Source organism: Cynoglossus semilaevis, chromosome 8 (genome assembly GCF_000523025.1).
Source record: "Cynoglossus semilaevis isolate Cse_v1.0 chromosome 8, Cse_v1.0, whole genome shotgun sequence".
Lineage (NCBI taxonomy): Eukaryota > Metazoa > Chordata > Actinopteri > Pleuronectiformes > Cynoglossidae > Cynoglossus > Cynoglossus semilaevis.
In genome coordinates, this window is record NC_024314.1 from 7,823,990 (window position 1) to 7,838,022 (window position 14,033).

At 38.2% G+C, this 14,033-nt stretch overlaps 1 long non-coding RNA gene across 11 annotated transcripts in view; it reads left to right on the forward strand.

Annotated features, from left to right (window-relative positions):
- Positions 1–14,033, forward strand: part of LOC103381852 (uncharacterized) — a 117,984-nt gene that overhangs the window by 5,573 nt on the left and 98,378 nt on the right. For 3 of the 11 annotated variants that reach the window (XR_003050218.1, XR_003050220.1, XR_003050221.1), the window contains exons 1-3: positions 91–2,008; positions 2,701–2,788; positions 4,463–4,622. This is a non-coding gene — a long non-coding RNA (uncharacterized LOC103381852). Of the gene's footprint in view, positions 1–75; positions 2,009–2,700; positions 2,789–4,462; positions 4,623–6,653; positions 7,974–14,033 lie in introns of those variants that run through there. The other 8 variants (XR_003050216.1, XR_003050215.1, XR_003050213.1 and 5 more) reach the window with 6 other exon arrangements.

A 14,033-nucleotide genomic window follows, 5' to 3' on the forward strand; every position in this document is an offset into this window, starting at 1 on the left:
AAACATTAATATTCACCAGAGGTTCTTATAAAGTACATTTAATAAAATGTTTAAATTTTAAGAGTTCCTCACATTTGTTTTTACTAATGTAAGTATTCTGTTTGTGTGTGTTTTTGTTCTTTTACTTCTATGTCAACCGTGTCTAACTCTCTGTACATGTTGTTTGTCGTACAGGAATACTTTGACAGTGGTCTACAGGAAAATGGTACAATCATGCAGTACTTCAAAAAGCCCTGTTCAGTTTGTTTGTCACCTCTGTAGATGGACATGCTTCATTATCAAGACTTCTCTGTGTTCTCCTTCCCATGGCAGAGCTTCGACCACAGTCACCCACCTCCCCTCTCCTCCCTCACGCAAACTCCCTCTATGTAAAAATCCCTCCTGGAGGGAGAAAATGGTCCACATCACTTTCACTTTGATTTGAGATGAACCAGACACTGCTCGCTGAGTGTTGTATAATGCGAAGATGATGTCTGGGTGGCTCTCTCTCATGCACCGTATCTAACCACTGGCTCCCTCCGGGGTTCTCTCTGAGATGTTTTGCAACCACCAATGAGAGACAACTGCCAAACAAGCCCAAGGAAATCCGAAGCTGTGTACTAGAGTTGTTACACCACTCACTGCCAAAGACATTAGCTCTGATTATACTTGCTGTGTTTTGTTGGGGTAAACTCACTCTTTGCGAAGCAATTGTCAGAGCACATCTCTGAGCTGCTCTGGGAACAGCTCAGGTTCACTATGGTGGAGGCTGTTGGGCTTCTTGCAGCCCACCACCACTTGTTTTCCCATTGGTATGATCTTCAAAATACTAAATATGAAGTGCATCATGGTGGTCTCTCCAAGTAAACATTTTTAGATAAAACAATTACATCATTAGTTCCAAAAATGCAATATGCTATACATTAAGATACATTATAATACAAGTTGTCATTACATCAATAACGCATACAGAATATAATTTAAAAAGAAACACAGTGGTGCTGTTTTTGTTTCTCTATGAGACTTTTAGCAACATGGATGCAATGTGGTCTGATAAAGATAAAGGGGGATAATTAAGAACACAGTGCCAAACTGGTATTTGGGGGTTTAGGTAGAAGATTATTTAGTGTGGAAATGGATAGAAATCAGTGCAGTCTTAACTGGGATGTGACCTCAAAAACTAGTGTATAAAATATAAAATAAAACGGCAACAAATAATAATAATATTAATTGTGAAGTTATCCTCATATATTCATTAAATTAAAAGACGATCAAAATGTACAAGCTGTTAAAAAGACATTATGTATTGGGTTGATATTTAAAATAAAAAAAAATATTAAGCGTGTACTCGAGTCGTTTTAATATAAACGTGAGGCAACAACGGCGCAAGGAACAGTAGCTGCCACGACGAAGAATTGATACAACACTGCCCTCTACCTAATATAGTGAGAAGTGAATGTAAGTATTTGGAAAGTTTACGAGAATTTTCGTTTATATTTCATAAAAATACTAATATTACTGTAACCTTGAATAATATGTAATTCTAACTTATATTTCTATATTTGTATTTCTAAATTAGTAATGTCTCTCATTTTTAACTTTTTATGTTTGTTTGTTGTTTTAAAAGTTTGTTTGTTCCTCTAATCTGTGCTGTGTTGGTTTTCTATTTGTGTAGTGTTGCAATAACAATAATAACAATAATAACAATAATAACAGTATGCTGTTGACGTCACATAGCACTAATTAATTTTATTGACAACACCTGCACTTTTCACCCTGTGACCTGGCCTATAACGTAACATTTTTCTTAGTTCGTTCTCATTTCTTTGTATTTTTTCGTTTATTTGTACTTTACTTTTAATCACGTAGGTCCATTAGGAACTATAAAATAATGATTTTTAAACGTAGAACGTAGACAGTGTCACGTTTATTTTACCAGCGTCGGTAAGGTGGACGTAGCGTCACAGGTGGAACCGTAAACGTTGATGCAGTTGTACTTTTGCTGTTGGACTAGATCTACATTTACTTGGTGAGTACTTAGTTTAAAATCACCATGGATTAAGTTTTCAAAAAATATTAAGCTATTCACGTCGGTTTCATTAGCATTTGTTATAATTTAATGCGCAAACAAACACAAACAAACATCGACAGGTGATTCTTCGGACCTGTATTTTGTCTCACTTGAATTATGCTAATGTTATTTTAGACAAAATGTCAAACAATTTAAATTAGGGAACCCTATGTTTTGATGTTGACGATATAATGATATACATGATTTAGAAAACGTAAGTGTTTTGCTTTTAGCTGAATGGAATAGTAGCTACTAATAAATAATTTTAATAGCATATTACCAGCAGAGAATCTAGATGTAAAATTGTGTGTACTCAACTAAAAGGGGCTGGAGCCACATCAACTGCTAATGTGTTGTTTATTTGTGTTTCTTTTTAACCGTTTGCTCTGTATTAAGCAAAGTTAAAATGTTGGAGCTCTATTTACATACAAAAAGCTTTGTTTTCACTGCTGCAACTTTTTCTTTGCGCATAAAGTCCTAAAATTAGAAGAAAAAAAGAACTGGACCAATTATGTGATGCAGTGTATTTTGTAAAGTAATTATGATACTACGAAATGTCAACTGGAAGTATTTCAATTTAAATTAAGATAATCCGTTTTTGTTTTTTGTTTTTTTGTTGTTGTTTTTCCACATACATACACATATAACAGGAACTTTGCTGAAGTGGAGGCAACTCAACCATCAGGTTGTGTCATCACATGTTCTCCTGCCAGGGGAAAAAGTACTAACCCAAACACAGTAAGCATTCCCTGTTTATGTCAGAGTTCACAGTCCTGCTGCAGCCCTGTCCAAGAACTGGAGATAAAAATGCTCACCCACTGGGCAGCAATGACTTCAGCATGTTTTGTCAATTTAATTGAACAGCAATTGTTCACAAAGGTTTGGAATTCATCTATTTTTAATGAGTCACTTTGTTTCTCTGTGGTTTATTCAACAAGAAATGGACCTCTGGCAACAAGAAGTGAAAAGTTTCTGTGAACTTTTCTTTTTTAATGAAACAACTTTTTTTTTGTGGGACACTAGGGACCCTGGTCTTGTCCATTGCTTTGAGTCATTCTTGCCAGATAATTTTACAAGCCCCAGTGAAGACAGATCTGACAGGAGGGAGTGGGGGAGAGAGAGCACGGGAGAACATTTAAGTGAGAGAGAGATGATAGAGCACCGCTACATGTGCCAGAGAGAATAGGAGTTCTCCTGGAGGCCAGCGCTAAATCCCAGCCAGAATAAAGGCTTTGCTCCGACCTTTTTGCTCCCTGCAGGGAGAGAGAGTGATGGCTTGATGTCAGAAAGAGAAGGAATGAGTAGTTAAACCTCAAACTCTTCTCCTTCTCCAGATCCAGCTCCTGCAGGTCAGGTGCACTGTGGAGCCTGGGTTATGCAAAATCATATGTTGAGTCTGATTTGTGCATTCTTCTCGTTGGGCCAAACTCTTATTGACACGCTTGTCAATGCCAATAGAAACAGTTGAATTTCCTCTTCCTGACCCTGTGGATGGCGACATGTAAAGGTTTTTTCCAACCTGGTTGGAAAGACAGCAGTTGGCCAAATGCAACTGTCTTTATTGTGAATCTCCATCGCAGACTCTGCAGCTAAATGTTGGAAGCTTCCTCTGACTGTGATTGAAACAGACATCACTTTTAAAAAACTCTTTAGCATGAACTGAGCTAAAGGGGCGGGGGATATAAAAATGACAGATTAATAAGTGCTGTAAACCTTAAGCTCTCAGTGTAACATTTCTGGAAACAAACAGTGTTTAATATGGTCTTTTTATGTGGTCATCTATGAACTCTGAACACTTTTTCACTAAAATATATAATATTTCACAGAGATGTCATGTGAAATAATACATTACATTAAACAGTTGAGAAATATCAAAAGTTTTATCTATATACTCAAAGTGTATTTTTGGGGATTGGAGAAAATCTCTTGAGAAAAGCTTTAGTGCGATGTACTGTATATTAGATTGGTTGATTAGTAAACGTGTTTCATTTAGATGTTCAGAAAATTACACAGAATTTAATTAACTAAATTACATGTCTTAAAAATGGTAGGTAGCATGAAGCTTTTCTCCTCTCAAAGTTTACTTTAAACTTTTAATTATTTACTACACTTGTTAATTTGTACATTAGATCTATACTGTTTATTAATCTAATTTTCTAGTTTCTTTTGTTTAATTAATACATATTACTGTATCAATGTTTCCATTATCTAGCACAGTTAATAAATTAATGTTGTATTTTTTAAAAATCACTTTGTAAAATGATTTTATTTTTGTATGAAAAAAGATTTGATGAGGGTTTTTTTTTTTTGTAAAATGTTAGTTTAAATATACAATCAGTATAAAAAATTTAACAGGTGAAGGATTCCTGATAACATTATTCATTTGAAAATCATTTTCTTTGTAATTGCCAGTTTATTGGGCGAACTGTGACTCAACAGGGACCAGAACCAGGTCACATGATGCTCAGAGAGGAACCTGATGTTTGGATTGCACCAATCTTCCCATGTGAGCCTGACCCAGTTTACGCCACCCATGTACTGCCTTCTCTTCAACATCTGTCTCCAATTCACAGTAAGTCAACTGAGACCATGACCACTCATTATTATAAGACAAATTACTCTTGTGCTTCACACCAGTCCGCTTACGTCATAGTTGTTTATGCTTTTTTTGACAATGAGTCCTGTGTTGAGTGAAAAGAGTTTGTGAAATTGTAGGTTTTATTTTCCAAAATGATCTCACTCACATGCGTTGATCTGTTCAGAGAGTGAAGACAAGAAGGACCTTTTTAGATCATTGTTCTTTGTTCAGGGGTCTGCTGTGCTGAGGGGTCAGCAGCACTTTTATTGCATCTTCTCAGCGAAGGCCAGTTTAATGTGAACAGACGTGGTTATACGTTGTGTGACCACAAGTGGGAGCTCTGTGACTATGCATTTATCCCACTCGCTTGACTTTGACCGATGTTGTAACTACAGGGGATCAGAGTTTGGAGAAAAGAACAGAACCAAAAATGATTCTCGGCTGGAGTCCAACACATCACTCACATGTATGTCAGAATGTACTTCTAGAATACTGCCATGTACATTTAGGAAACAAACCTCTTCCACAGGTATAGGTCTCCTCTTTAAACATATATCCACTGCTTTTTACAGTGGACTTGAGAAGGCCAGTTCCTTTTCACATCACTCAGTTCACATAGGGATTGTTGCAACTCTTGGACAGAAACAGGCTTCAATCGATCTAGTAAAAGTCCTGTGATGTGGTGGCCTGGTCAACCTCTTACAGGTCTGTCTCCAGGGCCGACTTGGATCTGTGCTTTGGATGTCTTTCACACACGGCTCACACAGTCTGTTTCAACATTTGTGAACTTACTGCGTCTGTCGCAAGAGGACATTTTCACATCTGACTCAGTAAACCAGAGTTGTCTCAATGCTCGCTCGTGTGCGTCCAAGTGAATATGTAATTGCAAAGTCGGAAGTGGGTTGCGTGTCTGTGTGACGGCTTTTGTGCACTTGTTTGCACAGTTTCAGCCCTGGAGCACCAGTTTTGTTAGGTCTTGCAGGATTTCTGTACTACTGTCTCGACCTTCTTTCCCCTTCGCTCATCACTCTGCTACGGCCAACGGGGGAGGAATAAACCTCGCCCACTAACCAACACACACATTCACAGACAACTTATACTTTGCACCGACTCTAGTACAGTTTCAATGAACTTTAGATAAACAGGCAAACTCGAAGAGAATTTATCATGAAATATAACAGGATGTGGTCACAGTCCATCATGTATGTCAACTCCTCCAGTTAACATCCTCTACGCATCTGAATGTGAATAGGCATAGTTGCCTGGTAGTGAAAAAGTTCCTAATGAAGCGTACCAACTGTTTGTCCAAAGTTTGACAGACTCTGTAGACACTGTTCTGTTAGGAACCACTGAAACAATAAAATTACAGGATCAATTCACATCATCTACAGCTAAAGCTCCAATAAAACACAAGGAGCCAAAACATGTAAAAACAAATATTTGCTCTAGTCTAGGTTTGCTTCTGTCCCCCTGGTGCCATTTTACTACTCGACCCACTTTCTGTTCCTCAAGAAAGAGAAAAAAAAAAAAAAAAACACTCTTCACCCTTGGAATGTTATCATAAAAACTGACTAATTTGCCTTGATTACATTAATATTTTTTTAACTTAAAATTGCCCTTTTCCCCTTCCTATTGCTTTTGTTTATTTTCTTTCAACGCCCGACTCTCTGCTCCTTTTTTTCTCTACATGCATTGGTTTCACTATTAGCACACAATTTGGAGCCATTAGTCGTCAGACGGATGCCCTCAGTTTCCTGTATGAGTGTGTTGTGATGCATGGGTGCTCCTGTTTAGGTCATAATGCAAAGAGAGAGTGAAGTTGTGCTGTATATATGTATTGTGGGGTTTTTTTGTTTTTTTTTTTACAAATAAGCCTTTAATCTAACAGTTGATTTTAGTTTCAACCCTGTTGCTCTAAGTTGCTTTAGCCAATTTAATTTTGGGACAGGATACATTTCTTTTTGTGCTGCTTGGAAAACTCTTCTGATCTAACAGCCTCTTCCTTTTGTAACTGATTGCTGATAGATGGAAAGATGGAGACATAACAGCAAAGGAAATGTCATCTGTACAGACACCCCCGCTCATATCTTCTGTGGAAAGTTCAATTCTCTTCCATTCTGTTTTGTCTAAAATCCTTTTCTCATATAATTAAGCCTCCCAAAGACCAATTGATGGAAACCGGAGGTTACCTCAGGTCTGTGGCTCTCAGAGATGTGCAGAGAAACAGCAGAGGGTGTCTGACGAGAGTGGGCCAGGTGGGAAATTACAGCCCAGTCATATTTCAGACACTCGCATGTCAGCTTGACATGTGACATGATTTTCTGAGGCAGTGAATCCCTTTACTGCTCTTTGTGTTTGAAGAGCCTCCGCTGGCTTGGGTTAGATGTTAACAGGCGTTTGTCTGTTTTGTGAATTGGTTGCAGCTGCATCACGTCAGAAATACACGTTACTTTTTGACGTGGGTCGTAACACCGCTGTGATACACTGCATCGTTTGGAAACACATGGTGCTCACAACCTTGACCGATACCTTGTAGTGCTCAAGGACTTGGACTACATCAAAGTTCTTTAGCTGGAAAATCCACTAAAATGTAACTTCATGTTTCTGCAAAATTAAACAACATATTTGATGTGGATGAAGACATAATAAACTTATAGAACACACAGAGAAAGAAAAACAAGTGTCACAATATTAGATTTACAATGAGTTGTGATGAGATGAAACAGAAGAAAGCAAACAAAACAAAATTGTTTAAGAAGCTATTGTGTCACTTTTATGACCATTGTTCAATGTAAAAGAAAGATGGTAATTGTGAAAATATGTTTATATTAAAAGTGGATTGTACATAAAGTATGACTAATTTACAACTACCAAAATATTAGATTGCCCGCAAAAGTGTTAACCTACAGTCCTGCTAATGTTAGGTGTATCTCAGCGAGATATGCTAATTCTGGAGCACTTCACTCTGGCATATTGGCTCTCTGTGTGACTATAGGCAGGACTGGTGTCTGTTGGTGTAGTCTGCGTGTGCTGTGCGTGTGGAGCTGTCTTCACAGAAAACCAATTGGGGATTGGCTTATTCATCTAAATCGTGGCACTCTTATCTCTTCCATTTCATTATCTCCAACATGGTAAATTGCTGACTTCCAATCACGCTTCTTTTCCCTTGAGAGCGAAACTTTTCCCTTGTAGGGGTGAGTGTGCTCTGACTTCCCTTTTAAACTTAGAACGGCCCTAAACTCAACTCTGACACGCAGGAAATGCCCGGAGGAATTAATGAATATTCACCAGACACGGGGCCACAGACCCGATATTCATCCTACAGCTACATTACTCTTATATATTATTTTAACTGATGGGACTGTTGTCCATACTTAACCTACAAAGTGCTTCATACTATATAAGCTAAATAAAACTATTATTATTTTATCAACTATAATAAAATAGAAGAACGTGAAGACCTTCAGGGAGTACCGTTCTGAGAGTGGCCAGCAACATCACCAGTACACTAAGATTCAGTAACACTGAAGATGACCACAAAAATGTGCTTATATTGCCCTGGAGAACAATTTTGATGAATGATACACCACCACTGTGTGTACATCATTATATTGGATTACATAAGGAACCAGAAGTGACATTGACATTTATCTAAGTCCTTGAATTTTTTCAAGAAGAAATAACAGATGATTTTTATATCCTACATGATTCGCTCATTGTTCCTTTACAGAGGTGAGCCGACCCAAAATTACTAGTTTGACATGGGTCAGACTTTGTCTTTCCTGTACAAGCACAGAACGTTGTTGATCCTTCAGGGCCTTGTTGTGACACTGCACGCAAAACATCGGATGAACATGTCGCTGTTTGATTTTCCCATTCGATCTCATAGCCTCAGCTTTCCTTGGTGGCCCTTTGGTGTGGAGGCCCAACACCACATGTTGTATCGTGGTTAACCAAAGGCTAGCCACTTGAAAAGAACTTGAACTGATGCTAACCATGTTGAACTAATTCTCTGGTTGAGGATGAGAGAACCTGATGGATTGATTGCTTCACCGCAAACATGATCTGTTTAACCTGGCAGGGTTACAGAGTGGTACACCACACTGGCCAGATGCAACAAGAGTATCTGTTGATATCTGTTAGAAGTGGTTACTTTCTGTCAAATTTGTTCTGAGAAGAGAGAAAAGAGAAGAAAATTGAAAAAATGAAGGCTAGAATCAAGTCTAGAATAGCAAACATCAAATATGTTGTTAAACTGATTGATTTCAATCACAGCCATATAGATTATGCAATAAAAATGTAGTTGTTCCATTGCAGTTAGCATTTCTAGCAATGCTCTGTTGCTTTGTGCTAGTGGTTAGTCAGAGGTTTGGTGAGTTCAAGCAAAAGTTGACCTGGTACCATTTTTACAAACTGATACAATGACAAATGTTTATTTATTTATTTATTTTTTTTTGTATTTCACTTACCACCTTAGGTCTGGTTATAATAAATATGCAATGAACTGGAAGTCAGTGTTATATACCTGGCACAGCTCTTTGAGAAATGGGGTGACATGCAGTCTGTAGGTATGAGCTCAACTCAAACCACAGTGATGACATCAAGAAAAACACTTGCAGTCAGTTTTATTTTCTCATCTCAACAGAAGGCTATTACAATCTGAAAGGAATCATTTCTATATTAAAAGAAAGGTCTTCAAACTGATACTGATGTACAAAGTTGGTAAAGTAACTAACTAACAGACAAGGTGAGGCATATTCTCCTCATCCATTCACTGTCATTAAAATGAGATTAGATGTTACAGTAGTTTAACACTAAGGTAAGTCTTCAGGTGTTTAAGTTGTTTTGTACTCTAAAGGAAACAAATGTTATAGTAATCCTTGCTCCTGTCATTGACAATGTTGACCTATTTAAACCAACTACGCTATATCAGATCACTGGATCAGCTCAAGTTTTAGGTTGAAGTATTGCACCTGATTTTCCTACTGGAATTTGTATTAGTGTATTCCTCATTTCCAGTAATTTTCAAATCCATGTTGGTGGACTGGTGTAAGGTAAACTCCAAAGATTTGCATAAATGGCTTTTTTGAGTGGCGTTAAATTATTGATTCATAAGGTATGTTAGTATTTATTATACAGCCTAGGGTTCAACCTCTGCTTAACTAAGGACGTGGTGGTACAGTAACTGTGGATGTTGTCATTGTTATGGTAACAGTAGTAATTGAGTCATATTTTCACATAACTCCTCACACAATTTTAGTTTTTCACATTTACAGCTTCTTCTCTCTTTATCTGGCAAACACAGTAAAATTAAGTCAACCTCAGCTAAGTACCAAACAAAACACACATAATCTTCAGTGGTCAAACAGGCCAATGATGAGGAACACAATTAATTTTTATTCTAATATACACAGCTTTGATATGTGAGCTTGATTTCTGAGTAGGCATCCATTTTCTGCATGTGTAGAAAATATGTTTTGGTTCAAAGCTTGTGTTTTTGTCGATTTGGAAATGTTATAGAAAGAGTACCGAAATGAATGATGTGCCTTAATGAACGCTGACAGATTTGTTAGGCGATCTACACACTGTTGTGTCAGAAAGGAATAAGAAATTGCTACATTACATGCAATGTCAGTGACACAGGGCTATGTTTTCAAAAGGAAAATTGTTAATGATTTACTTGAGCCTTTTTTATATATATTTTTAGCATGACATACAAGAAGAGGGAAGGTGGTGGCAGTGGTGATGGAGATGAGGGTTTGGCTGCTCTGATGGAACAGTTGAGTTCACACAGAGCGCTGCCTGAGTGTGATTAGCGGCAGTGGTTTGACGCCAGCTAGGCTTGAGCCAATTCTTATCTTTCTGTGTGGTGTGTGTGTGTGTGTGAGAGAGAGAGTGTGAGAGAATAAGAAAGAGGTTGGGTGCTCTGTAACTGAAATGTACTTAGGGAAAAAAAGAAGTGGAAGGCATTTGAGTTTGCCATAACATCTGCCAGGATCGTCTCGATCACAAATGTCAAACTCAAGGCCCACAGGTCGAATCTGGTCCACTTCATCATTTCATGTGGGCCTTCAGAGCTGAACATATGTAGAGTCTATATTAATGTTTACTGGATGGGTTAAATACAGTGACCATAATCCATGCATGTATAAAATATGCATGGCTAGTAATTCACAATTCTAATCAAGCGTATGTTTACTATAAATTACATCTCCTAAAATGCACGTGGATTTCGTCACACTGACTCCCAGGGTCTTGGTGTAGCAGTTGAATGTAGGATAAATGTCAATCCTCTTTGGTCTGCAACTTAGACTGTGTTTTAAATTGTCAAATGTTGCCCTTTTAGTGGCCTGAACTACTTTATATTTAACAATTTTCTCATTGTAATCTTATTAACATTTAGGTTCAAGTCCAGTTTATTTTGTTTGTTTGTTTGTTTCAAACCTTTTTATCTATCAGTGTCTTATCAGTTCAATTTTATTTCCGATTGAACTCCGGAACCAAATCCAGGCTTTTTCAGACATCACATTTGTGAAGATTAACATGAAGACTCTTTCACTGCTGTCATCAGTCCAGAGACGAAAAGAGTGCGGAAATACGTAAGACAAGCATTCACAATCAGTTTGTTTGACTGAAACTGAAGCTGTGTGTGTGTCTGTGTGTGTCTTCGTGTCTGTGTGTGTGTGTGGCCCAGCACCATGGTTTCAGAGTTACACCCAAAAACAAATAAACAAAAGAGTGTTTGGGCAGCAGCAGTGAAACAGGGAGTGAGTTTGTTAGTGTGGGAGATCTTTTTTACCTCCATGAACATAGTTACGTCTCACACACGTGTGATGACACATGCGTACATCTCAGAGATATACGCTGTTTCCTTCTGAATGTAAAACCAGAATTGTTCCAGGACTCTGGTAATCCTATAGAACAACATATATGACATCACTCACGCTTATCATCATGCTCCACTGCTGCCAATGACTTTGGTACAAAAAAACATCTGTCATGTTACAGAAAACCTAGGTACACAGTGTGCTAAGATGGTACAAGAGTGTGTGTAATTTAAACCAGAGATGTGTTAGTTGTGTTACTTTAATCAGATTGCTCTGTAATCAACTTGTCATTTTTGTCAAATGTAGGTGTTTATAATTTGTGTACTGGCACTAGTGGTCAATATACAAGTCAATTCATTCCAGCAGTCTATAGAGTTATTGTTTTTCTTTTTCTTTTTTTTCTTTTTTTTTTTTGCACATTGTTTATACTCAGACGAGGCTCCAGGACTCCTCCTTTTTCTTGAGTTTATTTGTCAGCTAAGACTTGCTTGGTTTAGCTCATATGCAAAGCTAATTCCAGGGCTTGATTTATCCCACATGGCTTCAATCCCCTTTTCCTGAAGACTTTGCTAGTCCTTAGGCTGAAAAGGGACCTCCCTTGCAGGATTCCTCTTACCTGGATTAGGCTGAGTACGAGGTAGTAACGGAGGAGTGCTGAATGTAATGATTTCTGAATCATTAATGTCCGAGTCTTTGGCCAGTCAGTCTGTGTACATTTACAACTAGATGGAACAATTGTGGTGTGATTTAAAAAAAACAACAAAAAAAAAACTCTTTTACTTTTTCTTTGTCAATTATAAAAAAATATTTTCTAAATCATACAAAAGCTCTTTTCCTAACTGGTGGGAAAAGGCATTAGTACCAAGGATAACAACCCCTCCCCCCACGTCAATTGCAAGATACATGGGAGTGTGTGTTCACATGGATTCTGTGGATTTGCAGGGCAGCCAGAGGTCACGTCAGGTCACCTTAGGCACTGCAGGAGCATGTGACAGTGTATCCCAACAAGGGTCTGATGATGCGGGCCTACACATCCCATCTGTCAGTGGGACTATTTCTTCTCACAGCAGTGATATATGCAACAGTAAAGGTATGAAGGAGAAGTGGCTCTTAACTGTTTCATGGTGGCCACTGAAGAACCACGCTGTGACTCTTCTGGGTTTGTTTTCATTCTTGCTGAGGTCGGAAGTGTTATTTGGGTTACCATTTGGAATGCTGGTTAAACATAACTGGTGTTTAATAAGAACTGGGAGCCTGGCACACACACCAGCCCCTTTCTTTTATTTTGTTCTTAATTCACTGTGAATATGAACAATAACATTCACTCGGATCTGCATTTCTAGTTATGAGCTTTGGCCCGTTTTTCTCATTTGGTTCTGAACCTAAAAATATCACATCTGACAGCCCTGCATGAAATAGATAATACATGAAAAACCTCAGGCGTTCACATTGCTTATTCAGATTTGGTTTTAATATAGTTTTCCTCAAATCAAAGATCCAGATGGGACCAACATTAAAGTTTATCAACATATGAAACTCCTTCTGCAGCTTGGGATCATTACATAGGTTAAAGCTGAAATACGGACAAGCTATTTTGGGCCCCACTGAACAATAATCCTACAATTGCCTCTGAGCATAATGTAAATCAAGTGGTTGGAGATAGAAATACTTCTACGTCTTACTAGATGTTTCCGGTCTTGGGGAAAATTTGGCATATGATAACAGAATTTTTTTTTTTTTTTTTTTTAGTTATTGCTTCAGTGAATTTCCTGCCAGGCAGCAGTGTACACATGTTAGCTTTATAGTAGGTAGGTCACCATTTGACACACAAAAGATGAAAGCAATTGCAAAATGAGTTAAAGAGAGGATGACCAAATGGTGATTTTGGTCACCTTCCATGCTTTACCGTCACATGGTTTTGAATTGGCCTCTTGGGTAAAATCAATCAAATTGTCACACATTTGTAATTACATTAGCTATTTTAGAGACTAAAGAATTACCAGTCTTTCTAGCACGACGTTGACTAAAATGCAAGATTAAACAAATGGAACCAGTGCGTTGTCCTACTGACTGCATACAGCAGACAGATGGCTATGCCAGGCTGATAAAGATCTGCTGTGGAGCTGCATTCTACAGCAAATAAGTGCCCCGATAAATGACAGGACGAGGGGGTGCAGTTTACCCAAGGCAGCAGACATAAACATAGCAGCCCGCATGGATGGAGGGAGGTAATTTAGATATACCATACCCATTAGCCCAATTAGGGTTCAGTGCCTGTGAATCCACAGGGCTTTTCCTGTTCACCAGAATTGGTAGAAAATGGAAAAGTACATTGCAATTACATGTTTGCAACAACAAAAAAGCCCCAGAGGAGGAAATGAGAGAGGAAGCAGAGGTAAAGTCTGAGGCATGGAACTTTTCGTCTGTAAGTCGGCCATTGAGATTGAGTTGCATCGGGAAGTGCCGGGGGGCTTTGGTGGAGCGTGCTGGCATTTCTGACACTGATCCTCAACTGACTTAACAAAGATAAGGCACCTGGTTGACTCCTTTTCAGGGTTAGGCGCGAACACATAATCCA